The 12,743-nt window shown below is 37.6% G+C and overlaps 1 protein-coding gene across 3 annotated transcripts in view; it reads left to right on the top strand.

The window, feature by feature from the left end:
* Positions 1 to 12,743, top strand: part of LOC116844221 (protein prickle-like) — a 281,484-nt gene that overhangs the window by 144,369 nt on the left and 124,372 nt on the right. The gene's annotated exons all lie outside the window — the stretch shown is intronic.

Genomic DNA, 12,743 nt, shown 5'->3' with positions numbered 1-12,743 from the left:
AAACCGTCAATACTAATCGCTACCAACAACAAATGATCGATTTAAATCGAACATTGACTAAAAAACGACCAGAATATGCAAAAAGGCAACACAATGTCATTTTGCTCCATGATAATGCCCCATCACATACAGCAAAACGGGTCAAGGAAACGATCGAGTCGTTCAGTTGGGAATTACTACCGCATGCGGCTTATTCTCCAGACTTGGCTCCGTCCGATTATCACCTGTTCGCATCGCTAGGACACGCTCTCGCTAACCAACGCTTCGATTCGTATGAAAATGTGGAAAAATGGCTAGATAACTGGTTCGCTTCAAAAGATGAAAAGTTTTTTCGGCACGGCATTCATATACTGCCAGAGAGGTGGGAAAAATGTGTTCAAAACAGTGGAAATTATTTTGAATAAAGTATTATTTATCACTTTCGAACAACAGACGTTTTATTTGTATAAAAAAATTCCGGTTTCATACTTCTACACCTGGTACTTATATTTATCTTCTACTATAAAACAGCGATTTCTTCCGCAGAAAAGTCTCTAGAGTTTCGCAGTTTGTCTCTTTATATGACGATCCTCAGATCTGCCGTTTTCGATTGAACGAAAAACGAGAACAATCAGTAAGAAGTCAGAGCTTTCCAGACTTATTTTAGGAACTCTAGTAAAGCCCGCGCCCGCTTGGAAACCGAGAGAAAGAGCAGGCACGCTCCCCACCGTCGTAGGGTGAGAGCGTGGCGTCGGGGGTGGAGAGAAGGGGGTGGTGGACAGGGAAAGAGAGAACCTGCAGCAGGTGCCTCCCTCGCTTTTACGAGCGGTCGCCAAAGGGCAGTATACCGGATGTAGTTTACATGGGAATCGCTCATCGGGGAGGAACTCTCCGCGAGATAAACTCTAGATTTGCGCGGGTGGACCGCGCGGAAATTTATGCAAAGCCCGGCGATCCGTCGTGTCTCGTCTTGCGACTGGGCCCTTTTCCCCATCGGTGGCCCCTCTACCTTCCCCCCTCCCTTCCCTGCTCAGCATCCGAGTCTCTAGTCGACGGACCGATCGGCTTTTTACGATGCTTTCATTGTCGCATGTGTCTCGTCCCCCATTAGACTTGGACGGACTGCAGCCGTCTCGGGATTTTCCGCTCGATGTGCGCCGGATTCTCTGCCGAATTTTTATTTATTAGGGGACGCTCTGAGCGCGACGTGGGAACGGCAGTTCGTGACGTAAAAACTCAAGGCGAATGGTTTAGGCTTCTGTTTAAACTTAAGCCGACTGCGATTGTGCAAGCCTATTATTTACTGGACAGGCACTCATTCGAAACTAGCGGCAGCAAGGTGAGGCGGTAATATGAATGCTCGTGTGGTGAACAGTAACGTGGCCGGTAACGGGAACGTTCGTCTAATCAGACGGGGATGTTTCTATTCAGAACGACTTCCGTGATCATCACGACGTGAGACAGTTGATGAAGGAAATCTTACGATTTTTTTAATTACATTCACGAGACAAAAATGTGGTACTGAATTAATCATCAAATTTACACCACACAGTAATGTAAATTTTTTATTGCATCGATGCAGCAATAAATTTACTAAAAGTTACACTTAGCTTTTTATTTCGACCTTTATTCGATTCGATTGGTACACGGAGAAAAATAATTTGCTGGCCCAGCAAATTTTCTGCTGGTCTAACAAAATTTTTTCGTTATTATATGGATAGCAAAAAGATTTGTTAATAGCACTAATCACTATTTGCTGGATATAATTTGCTGAATCTACAAATTATTTTGCTATAAGAACCATGATGGATTTATGTAAGAAGTTGCAGTTTTGCTTCGATAACAAATAAATTTGCTAATGATACATTATTTTACATCAATAGCAAATTAACGTGATTCTTAGGACAAATATATTCAATAAATTTTTTCTATCCTGACAACGAAACTATTTCTGCTCTAATAATGAATAATTTGTAAAATTAGTTACGTTAATTAAATTTTTTTGATGTTACTACGAATATCTGTCGTGCCAAGGAAAAAAGTGGCTGACAAGGGAACCCGAAAATTCAGAAAATTCTGAAACATTGTGTGCAAGTAGAGTAATACATCCATAATATAAAACTATTTTTTGTTTTTGCTAAATTTCGATTTAAGGGGATGAAACTACCCCTCGAAACCAATGAGTGGGGAAACGGGGGTTCAACAATTTTTTATTTTTGCAAAATTTAAATACACCATTACAAAGAGTATAAAATACTCTATCACTTTTATATAAACTATTTTTTTATATGCATTATATTTTAGGAAATATTCACTAAAAATAAAAATGTTATGTTTTTTCGAAGAATGGTCTCACCTCCTTAAATCGAAATTTAGCAGAAACAAAAAATAGTTTTATGGATATACTACTCTACTTGCACACAATGTTTCAGAATTTTCTGAATTTTCGAGTTGCTTATGTTTCCTTGTCACAAATGTAATTAATCACTTTTTTCCTTAGCACGGCAGATATGCAGTAACAATGACGATTTTGCTAAAAGAGCAAAATTATTTTTCTCCATGTAGAGTCACTGTCAAATTTACATACACCTGTCTACCTAAATAACGTAAGTTAAGTTAATAAGATTTCTAGAAAAAGACAATAGAAATCTAGGGAATATCTAGGAAATCTAGAAAAAGACAATAAAAATCTAAGAAAGAACAGAAATGTTCCGGTCGATTCCGGAGAGTTCCATAATACGTGCCCTGATTAACTTGAACACAATTCTGATAACTTCAACCGGGACTTTCTGGTTCATATTTCACCAGAAATTCGATTAATCCGACCAAACGTATCTGCCGCGTACTGATTGGCAAAATCCACTTTGTTCTATTTCCCGCGTCAATTTTCCAACGTCAATCGACCGAGCGAGAATTTTTTACGGCCTTCCTTATTTCAACCTGCGTCGCGTCCCGGGAAGACGTGGGTGTTCACGTCGTAGTTTGAAGCAAGGGATGATACGACAGGGTGAGCTCATCAGGCGAGCGTGTATCCGCGGCGAATACTAATGCCGGGACCCCCGCAAACGCCTATACAGATATCCATAAGCCAAACTACCCTCTTATCCTTCGTATAATGTTCAATAGCCGTTATTCGCTATAACGTCTGTCTTGAATAATCGAGCAACGACTCTATTCGCTTCGTTTGCTACCAAAGCGCGCGCATTTAATGAAAAGGGCGGGACTGTGGGTCGCTTTTCTGAATTTGGAAGTATGCATTATTTCGCGAAAAAATTAAGCAAAAACACGAGGTAAAATGGACATCTAATTTTGCGTTCTTTCAGTGACATTCGGTCTATTTCGGGCGAATTGCGACGGCGATTTCGCCGCGATAAAATCGATCCGAGTTCGCATTTTTGCACAATTTATCATTCCTCGAATACCTACTCCGTTACTCCGGAAAAATAACGGATGCGCGACAATCCGTCTCAGGATTACGTCGTAACCCCGGCACGCCCGTATCCGTTGACATTGATGTATGCGCTTAGCTAATCTGAAAGAGCGAGCCGTCTGTCGCGCCACGAGTTCGATATATGCGATTCGAATGTTCCGAGCACTTTCGTCAAGTGCAGCAGGCGTACGTAATAGGATCCGCTGTATCATGGTCGAGTAGGAGTTAAAGTAAACATGCTTTGAAAGCTTCCCTCGATTGGATATCGTCTACGACATGTGTTGGGAATATCAAAAGATAAATAAAAACATTGATCCAATGTCAACAGCTTAAAATGCTTTTTGTATACTCAATGAATTTCATACACATACATGACACAACACACACACATATACACACACAAATTTCTCTCTCTCTCTCTCTCTCTCTTTCTTTGTTTCAATATTGTCGTGGAAAGCACGGTGGAACTTTATTGATCGAGAGAGTGATATGAATAATATTGGCAGTTATAAAAAAATAAGCTAAAACATTTTTAAGTGAAGAAAGATATTGAAAAGATGAACAACTAGGAAGAAATATAAGTTACACTGAGAAAAAAATTTACAATTTAAAAATCTAAAAATTTACATTTTAAAAATTAAAAAATTTTAAATTTCTAAAAACGTTTGGATAATACAGTGAAGATATTTGTTTAAATTAAGTAATTATTTTCTAAAATTAAATAAAGAAGTTTTAAATATAAATTTGTTTCTTTAATTTTAGAAAATAATTACTTAAGGTTCCTGGGGAGTCGCATCATCCATCTTTTTTTAATGACGTTAGAAGCGAGAAAACGCATGCTAAAAATTCCTGCAAAATACGTCGAGATAAACAGATATGTCCACAAAACGACATTTGCGATCGATTAAGTACACCTCTAAAATACTCCGTACACTTTCCTTTTGTTCTAACAATCAACAGATAATTATAAAATAAATGTGCAATCGTCTTCTAACCTAATTTCCTCATCTTGTCATATTAATTTTTCGATTATCTATTGATTTTTAGAACAAAAAGAAAGTGTACGGAATATTTTAGAGGTGTATTTAATCGATCGCAAATATCGTTTTGTAAATATATCTGTTTATCTATTTTGCAAGAATTTTTAGCATGCGTTTTCTCGCTTCTGACGTTATTAAAAAGAAATGGATGATGCGACTCCCCAGGAGCCTTAATTTAAACAAATATCTACACAGTACTATCCAAACAAACGTTTTTTGAAATTTAGTAAATTTTTTTTCTCAGTTTAGTATATACACGTAAAAATATCTACTCAGTTATATAAATATATACTCAGATTTTCATTCTTTTAAGTAATGGTCCTTTCACAAAGAATATTTTCTTGATAGTAATCTCAAAATACACTCCTCGCAAAAGCAAGACGAATTTTTGTTAATATTCTTGGTTGAAATGCTAAACTCCCTACGAGATTTAAGAATATATTTTGAATAAATTTTATGTTTATAGTAAACTTATAATAAACTTGATGGTAGTTATATTTATACATAACTATCATCAAATTTATTATAAGTTTTATTTACTATTGCTCCATTATGTGATAGTAAATGTATATCAAATCCATTTTTATGTATACAAACTTATGAGATATTTAAAACAAGTAATATTTACTTCAATGCAGTACACTTTTTTCTGCACTGAGAGAAAAAATGTTTAAAGGAAAACAAATATTTATTTGTGAATACTAATAACATATTACTTAAATCTAAATTCTTTTATTTAAATAGAATAAACAATTGCTTTAGTGAAAACCTAAGGTTTACTCAAAATTTTGAGGAAATGTATATTTTCTTATTTAAAAAGTATTTTATACCAGTAAAAATATAAATTATAGTTATTAGTATTCATCAAATAAATATATATTAATTCTTGAATATTTTTTCTCTCAATTTATATATCAGAGCTGATACTGGATGTTGAGCGCGATAATTTGAGTCAATTATACATTTTTAAATGCATAAATTTGGAAAAGGTTATTTTAGAGATGAATCGGCAAAAGATGAATCCTGAGGAAAATATCGTTTCGTGACTGCTTACTATATACTTAATACTGAATATTATATGTTTTGTAATAAATACATATACAGTCACTAATCATAGGTTACCGGTCATTACTTCGTAATCACCACTACATTCTTCGACGTTCGAGTACAGTACAATGCGCATGCTTAACAGTATATTTCCGCGGTAACGTTTCATTCCATAGAATGAGAATTATTCCGTTAGGCAATCTACGTTGCATTCGTCAGAATTTATATTTCGGTATAGGAAGATATTTCTTAATTATGCTATTCTTTCTTTTTTCTGCGCAACACTCCGATAGATTGATGCATATAACCGCGATTCTAATTAGCTAAATCACGAAGTTCAGCAATATTGAGTCTTTTATGACTGATTAAATTGCACTCTCATATCACCGTATTTTTGCCATATAGAATGATAAAATAGAAATACGAGAGAAAAAATAATGAAAATTTACCCGAAACAATAATGAATATAATATAAAAATCTGAATGTAACTTCTAGTAAATTTATTACTGCATCAGTGCAACGCAAATGTTACATTATTGTATAATGTACATTTAATAATTAATTCAATACTCTCTCCTTTAAGTATATTAACTTTAAATATATTAAATCACGAAAGCACGCTTATGACTGATTAGATTGTACTCATATTTATCGCATAGAATAATAAAATAAACATACGAAAGAAATATGAAAGTAGTATGAAAATCTGAGTATAAATTTTCTAAATTTCTTGCCGCGTCAACGTAACTGAACTTTTGTATTATAGTACGATATAATTTGATAATTAATTCAATACAGTATTTTTACTTCACATAAATATAATTAAAAGAGTTGTAAAGTTTCCACATTATCCATCATCTCACGTCGTGATAATCGAAAGTTTCGAGAAATCGTGAAACGAAAGTTTATCCGAGTACACACATAATATATTTACTTTATAAATGCAATTAAAACAATTGTAAAGTTTCCACCATTGATCGTCTCACATTGTGATAATCGTGTGAAAGTCCGTCTGGAATGTATTTATTTTATAAATGTGATTGAAAGAATTGTGAAGTCTTCATTATCGATCGCCGCGATTATCATAAAATCTTTGGCCGATAACCATAAAAGCAAAAATCTGGGTTACCTTTCCATCATGCGACGTCGATTTCCACTCTTCTACCGGCCCGGAATCCACCTCACTTCACACTTTGTTCGCGATATTTCTCCGCTGACAAATAACACTACCCAAGTGCCACACGCCGATCTTCTTGAAACTTTGCACACATGTAGTACATCGAAAAACATTAGACACGTATTTTATTTTGGCTAACAAGATTAGAAAACGCATTCGAAAATTTAACGCTGTAATACCATGATAACTAATGCTACTTCTGAGCGTCATTCTTTTACAGCTTTTATGACATTACTCTATTATAATTTCATTGTCTGAATGTTTCTGAAGTCGCTAATTATAATTTTGACATTAGTTTTTTGCGAGATTCAAGAAACTTCTTCGAAACTGACTTTGAATAGTCTTTGAAATGTCTGCGATTTCGGTCCGCCATTTTGAAACTCGCAAAACTAATGTCAAAATCATAATTAGCGACTTCAGAAACATTCAGACAATGAAATTATAACAGAATAAAGTCGTAAAAGAATGACGCTCAGGAGTAACATTAGTTATCATGGTGCTATAAAGTGTTAAATTTTCGAATGCGTTTTCTAACCTTAAAATGCCTTGTTAGCCAAAATAAAAAAATACGTGTCTAATGTTTTTCCATGCACTTAGGGAAACGTCCCAGTGATTGACATATTAGTTTTGAATTTTCTTTATTAAAATGCTTTTCAACATATAAAACAATATAATAAATGAAAAGAAATATTTAGTTACTTTGTGATTTTGTTTCATTTATTGATAAGCATCTTAACAAACACAAATATATTATTAATAATTCAATTATCGGTACACGTTCAATTACTAGGACATTTACCTTACATGTGTGCAAAGTTTCAGAAAGATCGGCGTGTGGCACTTGGTAGTGTTACTTGTGAGCTGGGTTGGGCAAATACGTATTTAAAAGTATTTAAATACATATTTAAATTTAAATTACGCCTCTTACCGCCGACTTATGTTAAGTAATTAATTACAAAGATAAAGATACTTAATCATTTGGTATTTAAATACTGTATTTAAATACATATCTTAGATCAAATACGTGTTTGTCCAACCCTGTTTGTGAGATCGAAAACTTTCGCGAGCACCGATAAACGCGCGAGAGAGAGAGCGACGCGCGAACAAAAACACGGAGCACTCACTCGCGAGGCGTGCTGGCGCGCGTGTGGGGCGCGCGGGGAGCGCGACGCGCGAATGACAGTCACGCAGCGTGGCCGACCACGTGCTCGGCGGCCGAGCGGCGGCGGAAAGAGCCGAGCTCGGCCGAGCGGCGGCGGAAAGAGCCGAGCTCGGCCGAGCGGCGCGGCGACTCGTGCGCGGCGCGGACTCACCGTCGGAATGCTTCGCGTCCGTAGTCGTAGACGCGTGCCACGTACAGTCGTGACATACCGGCGGAGCGTTTCACTCCTCTCGCGTCGCTCCCCGATGATTGACGTTTCCGCGACGCGCTCGTTCGCGACGTCCCGCGTCGTCCGGTCGCGAGTGAATCTCGGCCCCGAGGAGTCGGCCCTGTGTCTCTTGGATTCGGAGCGTCGCGCGACCGATGGACCTGTCATCGCACTTGACAGAGCTCTTGCGTGTGTGTGACCGACTCGCGGCTCGGATAGGACGTTCATCACGAGTGATCCAGCTCGCGCGGGAGCCGACGGCCTGCATGGAGTGACAGGTAATTTTTTGTGCATCGATTTCCTCCTCGCTGACCCTTTCGCCGCCAGGCGTTGTGTGTGAACGGATGTTTCGGGATTCTATATTTTGTTAGTGAAGAATTTCATTGCCGCCAGACTTTTGTTGGTTATTAGCGAGCTCTGTATCGTTGACAGTTGTTACTTGAAGCTTGTCTCACGTGAGATACTCGGATTTTTACTCGGAATTAGAGCCAAGTTTTTCAGTTGAATTATGTGATGTATGTGACAATGGCTTGGTTTACATCGTGCACTTGATACGCGTACTAAATAGTAACTTTCTATTAGATAATCTTAATATCGACAATGCATATCAATGGCGACGCATTCGATCAATACAATACGTTTTATTGATGAGTATTATACCAGCTTAATATACCGTTGTTTATATATATCGTCGATATTAAGATTATCTAATAGAAAGTTACTATTTAGTACGCGTATCAAGTGCACGATGTAAACCAAGCCAATGTGGCCCGTATTAATAGTCGTTGTTTGAAACTCGTTTCAAATGAAATACTCAGATTTTAATTTAGAGTTAGATGAAAGTTTTTAGTTGAATCGCGCGACTACAGATATAAATGTCACGCTTATCACAATTCAACTGAAGAACTTGAATCTGACTCTGAATAAAAATCTGAGTATTTCATCTGTGACAAGTTTCAAGTAACGATTATCAGTATGAGCACTTGTATTGCAATCGTCTCTTTTAAGTGTTAAGTTTAATCTACAATATGCTCCTTGTTTTTTGTTTCTTGTTTTCTCTTTTTTTTTTGCTTAAGGCTTAAGCCTGATCTACAATATACTCTTATCTACAATATACTCTTTGCTCGTTCTGTTTCTTGTCTTCTATCTTTTTCTGGCTTAAAGCTTAACCTACAATGTGTTCTTTGCTTCCTGCTTCTTTTTATCTTTTTCTTACTCGTACCTTAAATCTTAAATCTTTTTCTTACTCGTACCTTAAGCTTGATCTATAATGTGTTATTTGCTTCCTGTTACTTTTTCTTTATCTCTTTCTGACTCGAACCTTAAACTAAAAAAAGACAGAAAACAAGAAACAGGAAGCAAAGAACACATTGTAGATCAGGCTTTAGTCAGAAAAAAGACAGAGAACAAGAACTAGTGTTCGAAGATATCGATACAATTATCGATACGTATCGATGCCAGAGGCATACGTATCAATAGTCGTATCGATACTTTTGAACACTACAAGAAACAGGAAACAAAAAGCACATTGTAGATTTAAGATTTAAACCAGAGAAAGATAGAGAACAATAGGCATGCAAGGAACACATTGCAGATTAGAGTTTACTCGCTAATGCGGTCTCGTCATTCAACTCGATGACTGCCCTCAGCGAGACACGCGTGATTCGGCATGAATGATTCAAAGACAATTCGCAAGTGCACATGCTACGCGGGCACCGAAAGGGTTACTGCGAAATTCGCGATTTGCGAGCCGCAAACGACGCGGCAGAGTTACGCGCTCCAGCTCGTTTGCCTAAGAAGGAGGGAAAGCGCGAGGCGACTTCGAGAAAAATTCACCCAAAGCGGTCCTTCGTGAAGCGCCAATTAGCAGTCGGTACTCTCGTCGCTGCTCTCTTTTAAACGTAAAGGGGGTGCATCTGCTCGAAGGAGCACGCTGTCTCTCGCGATGCGCCCTTTCGAGCGCATCGGTTGTTACGAGCTTTAATTAGGCTCGCGTTCACTTTCGCCGCAATGAGATTAAAGGTAGCGCGGCTGCCGGACGAAAACTTTTCTTCACCAACTACTTCTTGTTCGCAAGCCGGAATAACGATCTCGCGGATCCGCGGCTTTAACGCGCGTAAACACACGCACCTTTTTTGCTCCCAGTAGTGGAGCACCTCAATGTTATTACTCGAGTTTACAGTTTTTTCTCACTCATAAGCTTGTAGCTGTTGTCTTGTATCATTTTTTTTGAACTTTGGAAAAAGCGCAGCGACGAAATATACAGAAAATCACACTGAATGATTGTTCAGTTTTGACTTGTGTCAAATAAATGTAGGCAATTCTGTGACGTAAATACGCACACATATGAAGGGAGTTACGATATAAATACGCTCACATACTCCAAATGGATTGTGTGTATGTGTTTAGTTGTATAGCTTGAGTCAAATCAGTGTTGGGCATTAATTGAGTAAATTTTTTTGACTGAAATAATCGGCAAATCAATAATCAAAATTGATCAATGGTTATATCATCGATCAAATTTAAAAAACCTTTCAATTTTTGACGAAATTGGAATACTTATTTGTCTCGAGATTTTTTACCGTTTGGAAAATCTTCTGTAAAATTGAAATTTCGTGAGTTAGGATGTTTTCCAAGTTGGCCGACCATATGTGAAATCACAAATAATTTCATCGACTGATGAAATTAATTGTTAATCAGGTTTTGATGTAATCACCAATTAATAATTAATCTTATCAATCGACTAAAATATTCATTGTTACGCATATGACGATTAATCAATTTTGATTATTCATTCGCCGATTATTTTAGTCAAATAAAACTTCGATCGGTTAATGTATTCAACACTGAATAAAATAAATGCCGACAATTCTGTGATATAAATATACCCAAAAAGTATTCAGCACTTTAAATATCTATCAACTGACACATATGTTTTTGAAATAATGTCCCACTAGTTATTTCAAGCAACGTATTTTAACTAGCCAACGTACTAATAAATTAATATCCTCTCAGCAAGTGGTACGTGCACGGAGAGGATATTGTAGTAAAAATTACAATACAATTTTAGTACTCTGGGAACAGACTGATACTATAATGAAAATTATAATAAGATCTAGTAAAAGTGATTAAGAACATATTAAAAATTATTACAAATATAAAAATTATCATGTTTACAGTTATTTTACTATGTTTTATTGTAATTTTCGTAATAAGTCTATTTCCGAACTACTATATTGTATTATAATTTTTACTACAATATTCTCTCCGTGTAGACCTAACAATCCAAAAGATCCAAGATAATAAAGTATTTCGAATAGAATGACGACCTGAATAACCTATGTCACAAGTAATTGAAATCATCAACAACAATATGACTCCGCATCTTTGTTACAAAAAAAAATCGGTCTTGATCGAAGCAAAATCATTCGTACAGGAAGGCTGAAATGACTGAATGACGAGTCTTTAACCCACGTCGCGAGCAATCGAAATCATTAACAACAACAGGACTCTGCGACTTTGCCGCAAAAAAATTCGATTTCGACTTTTATGAGAAAAACGTTTTCGCAGACACGTTAACTAAAAGTAACCGTGACAACCCATGATCGTAGTCGGTAATTGAGGTGGAAGAAACGTTCTGTGCATGCCGAGCAGTGAGAGGTTTCAGATTAAAAGCCGTAGAGGGAACGGGCGTATGCCAGCGAACCACAGATAAGGGCTTTTGCGAGGAAAAAATCGCCGTTCCGCTGGTAGCAGCGGGCTCGAATTTCGACTATTTGTCCCCGAAAGACAAGATCCTAATGGGAAAGTAATCCCTTTCGGGTAAGCGGCGGAGAGAGAGAGAGAGATAAAAGCCCGGAGTTTAGGGAGAAGATCCGACGAGATCTCCGGATCGCATGCTCGCGCGGCGAGTCGGACGTGGCTACCTCCAGATGAGGTCGCCGATAAGGATCCCTCTTTTCGGGAGCCGGGCTGGAATTTGTCTTCCGTGGGCGCAACCGACCGGATAGTTTGTCTTCGACTCTGTGTGAATCGGCAGCCGGGTCGTGGAAGCCGTTTAAAGTAGCGATGAGGGGATCCGTTGCTCGAGAGGACGTCATCCTCCTCTCAAGCTGTCTTCTAGCCGCAGCTCGATCAGTTTCGAAGCTCGTGCGGTTCTGAATCCCGGTCGACTGGAACATCGCGAATTGATTGGGCGCCGCGGGCGGGAGGTCGTCGGAATACGACGAGACGCGTTCGCGTCGCCGGTGATGTCATGAATATTTGGCGTCGTCCTCGAGCCGTGAATTCGATATAATGTTGAACGCGGGCGAGATCCGCGTGTATTGTGGGAAAAAAAACCCTCGGTCCGAACGAAAGCACGTTCGCCGTTTGATGATTGTTAGGGAAACAGATTGAACAGTTGCTGTTGCAGATCATTTCTCACTGTTCATCATCTTAACGAACATACATCGCCTGAGATGCAATCATTCGTCTATTTAGGGTAGGAGTCGTTTCTATTATATACAGAAGTGTTATCAAAGCAACAAATCATTTATTCCTACGGTGTTTCGTGTCAATGCATCATTTGTTGCTGGTATTTTATTAAATTAGCATTACTTCTTCTCTCAGTATGTGGAAACGGAATAATCTCTCTTTTTCTTTATATATATATATATATATATATATATATATATATATATATATATATATATATATA

This window comes from Odontomachus brunneus, unplaced genomic scaffold (genome assembly GCF_010583005.1).
Source record: "Odontomachus brunneus isolate Ranch 3 - 2012 unplaced genomic scaffold, Obru_v1 Obru_scaffold_040, whole genome shotgun sequence".
NCBI classification, from domain to species: Eukaryota; Metazoa; Arthropoda; class Insecta; order Hymenoptera; family Formicidae; genus Odontomachus; species Odontomachus brunneus.
The sequence above is the reverse complement of the archived record's forward strand: the minus strand, read 5'-3'. Positions and strand labels throughout refer to the sequence as shown.